General features: G+C 38.9%; 1 pseudogene; it reads left to right on the top strand.

Annotated features, from left to right (window-relative positions):
• The first annotated feature begins 399 nt into the window (after positions 1-399).
• LOC133244017 (olfactory receptor 5AS1-like) lies at positions 400-2,495 on the top strand (annotated as a pseudogene).
• The last annotated feature ends 949 nt before the right edge of the window (positions 2,496-3,444 follow it).

The following is a 3,444-nucleotide window of genomic DNA, read 5'->3' as shown; positions in this document are numbered from 1 at the left end:
ACTATACTTTCCTGTACATGGAAGAATATGATTTTAGGATCTGAAAAATAGGGGTTGACCTATAAGGCCTTTGCCAGCTCTTCTGGTTCTACCAGGACTTATCAACTCAGCCAAATTAATTATTTTTCATCTTGAAAGGATTCAGTACCATCTCTTAAAGTGCACAGTTTTTAAAGTCACTGCCTCTTAAAGCATCATACCTGAATAACATTCTCTAGCATCAATGAAGATTTTAATTATTTTTTAAATAAAGTGACAAAAAAAGAAAAAAGAAAAGAAGCCAAATACATCACAGAAAATGCCTTAAAGGTGATTTTATTATCCTTATCTTTGCCTCTTTAGAAGGAAGAATAAAAGTATCCTTTATTAATCAATCACTCAAATCAATTCATGTATTCTGATGCCATCTATTTCAGATGAGAAAGACAAGAAAACCAAGAAGATGTTGGAGAATAATTATACCATGCAGACTGAGTTCCTACTTGTTGGATTCACAGATTATCTACCTCTCAGTTCAGTTTAGTTCAGTTTAGTCACTCAGTCGTGTCCGACACTTTGTGACCCCATGAATCGCAGCACACCAGGCTTCCCTGTCCATCACCAACTTCCAGAGTTCACTCAGACTCACGTCCATCGAGTCAGTGATGCCATCCAACCATCTCATCCTCTGTTGTCCCCTTCTCCTCCTGCCCCCAATCCCTCCCAGCATCAGAGTCTTTTCCAATGAGTCAACTCTTTGCATGAGGTGGCCAAAGTACTGGAGTTTCAGCTTTAGCATCATTCCTTCCAAAGAAATCCCAGGGCTGATCTTCTTCAGAATAGACTGGTTGGATCTCCTTGCAGTCCAAGGGACTCTTAAGAGTCTTCTCCAACACCACAGTTCAAAAGCATCAATTCTTTGGCACTCAGCTTTCTTCACAGTCCAACTCTCACATCCATACACGACCACTGGAAAAACTACAGCCTTGACTAGACGGACCTTTGTTGGCAGAGTAATGTCTCTGCTTTTGAATATGCTATCTGGGTTGGACATAACTTCCCTTCCAAGGAGTAAGCATCTTATAATTTCATGGCTGCAGTCACCACCTGCAGTGATTTTGGAGCCCCCCAAAATAAAGTTTGACACTGGTTCCACTGTTTCCCCATCTATTTCCCATGAAGTGATGGGACCAGATGCCATGATCTTCGTTTTCTGAATGTTGAGCTTTAAGCCAAATTTTTCACTCTCCACTTTCACTTTTATCAAGAGGCTTTTGAGTTCCTCTTCACTTTCTGCCATAAGGGTGGTGTCATCTGCATATCTGAGGTTATTGATATTTCTCCCAGCAATCTTGATTCCAGCTTGTGTTTCTTCCAGTCCAGCGTTTCTCATGATGTACTCTGCATATAAGTTAAATAACCAGGGTGACAATATACAGTCTTGATGTACTCCTTTTCCTATTTGGAACCAGTCTGTTGTTCCATGTCCAGTTCTAACTGTCACCTCCTGACCTGAATACAGGTTTCTCAAGCGGCTGGTTAGGTGGTCTGGTATTCCCATCTCTTTCAGAATTTCCCACAGTTTATTGTGATCCACACAGTCAAAAGCTTTGGCATAGTCAGTAAAGCAGAAATAGATGTTTTTCTGGACCTCTCTTGCTTTTTACACTATTCTTGGTATTTCTCATAGTCTATACACTAACTGTGGTGGGAAATGTAGGTTTAATAATTTTAGTTAATATCATTTCAAGCCTTCAAACCCCCATGTATTATTTTCTCAGCAACTTGTCTTTCTTAGACATTAGCTACTCAACAGCAATCCCTCCTAAAATGCTGGCAAATTTCTTAGCATCCAAGCAAAGCATTTCCCTCTATGGTTGTGTGCTACAGATGTTTTTCTTTGGTTGTTTTGCTGATGCTGAATGCCTTATCCTGGCAGCAATGGCCTATGACCGCTATGCAGGCATCTGCAATCCACTGCTCTATTCTGCTCTTGTGTCTGGGAGAGTCTGTGTCTGCTGCATTGCGTTGGTGTACTTCAGGGGGGTGTGACTTCAAAGGTCCATGTCTGCCTCATATTCAGGCTGCCATATTGTGGCTCCAATATCATCAACCATTTTTTCTGTGGTATCCCACCTCTCCTGGCTTTATCCTGCACAGACACCTACCTCAATGAGCTTCTGCTCTTTGCCTTGTGTGGCTTCATCTAGACCAGTGCTTTTGTGGTCATCTTTATCTCATACGTCTGTATCCTCCTCACTGTTTTGAGCATCAAGTCCTCAGGTGCAAGAAGCAAAACCTTCTCTACCTGTGCCTCCCATCTCATAGCAATCACCTTATTCTATGGAACACTCCTGTTTATGTACTTGCGTCCCAGTATCAGCTACTCCCTAGACACTGACAAAGTAGTTGCAGTGTTTTATACGGTTGTCTTTCCCATGTTTAATCCAGTAATCTACAACTTCAGAAACAAAGGTGTAAAAAATGCCCTCAGAAAGCTATTGGACAGAAACTGAACTTTCAAATGAATAGGATTGAAAGTTATTTGAGAATATTTAAGGCATAGCCTACCCCTCCAATCTGATAATCAGCTGTACATCACCCTATATGTCAAATATTTTAAACATTTTCCTGCCTTTCAGAAATAAAAATAACTTTTCATCCTCCATACTGTAAAATGATTTTATCTTCTCTTACAAAAATTTACTTCCCAAAATTCTGCTCTGTGAAACATTTCTGAATTAAAATAATAATTTCTCTTTGTACATTGATTTGTTATGTTCTTTATCATGTAATATTGAAGGAATTTGTTGATTTGTCTGTTAACATATCCATATGAGAAAGTCCATAGCAGCTGGGGATATGTATCTTGGTTGATTTTTCCAAAACCTATGCAGCTTGGTGTATGGCATGTGTGTGTGTGTGTGTGTGTGTGTGTGTGTGTATAGTGAATAAATGGATGAATGGATCAGATGAATGGATGGATAGAAAAGTGAGTAAATTCAGTTTTCTGTGTTTGGGAAAATAAGCCTAGATTCAGCACTTACAGAACATTTACCGTCAGGGAAATTTAACATTACTCATGATGGATAATGGTGATTACAATGGATCTCAGAAAATCAGAAAGAAGACACATATAGCAATAGTCACATTTATATTAGGAGAGAGTGAAATTATAGCATGTATTTTCTGTTTAGGCTAGATTGGTTATTGTAATAGATATTCACTGTGGATACCTGGTGAAGATCGTAAAGACTATTAACTATATACATTACTAATTCTTTACACATATGTTCCTGACTCTATCTTCAGGAAGAGGTCAACAATTGCTTTGATCACTGTTTTCTGTAAATTGACAGTGTAAATCAACTGAAGTATGAATACTTCTTTCTCTGGATTCAGTTTTGATGATCAGACTTTTTTTGGGGTTGCTTTTAATCCTTGAGTCCTAATTTCTTTTTTATT

The sequence above is a fragment of the Bos javanicus genome, unplaced genomic scaffold (assembly GCF_032452875.1).
Source record: "Bos javanicus breed banteng unplaced genomic scaffold, ARS-OSU_banteng_1.0 tig00000403_1, whole genome shotgun sequence".
Classification (NCBI taxonomy): domain Eukaryota; kingdom Metazoa; phylum Chordata; class Mammalia; order Artiodactyla; family Bovidae; genus Bos; species Bos javanicus.
Note: the sequence above shows the minus strand (reverse complement) of the source record. Positions and strands in the feature narration are given on the sequence as shown.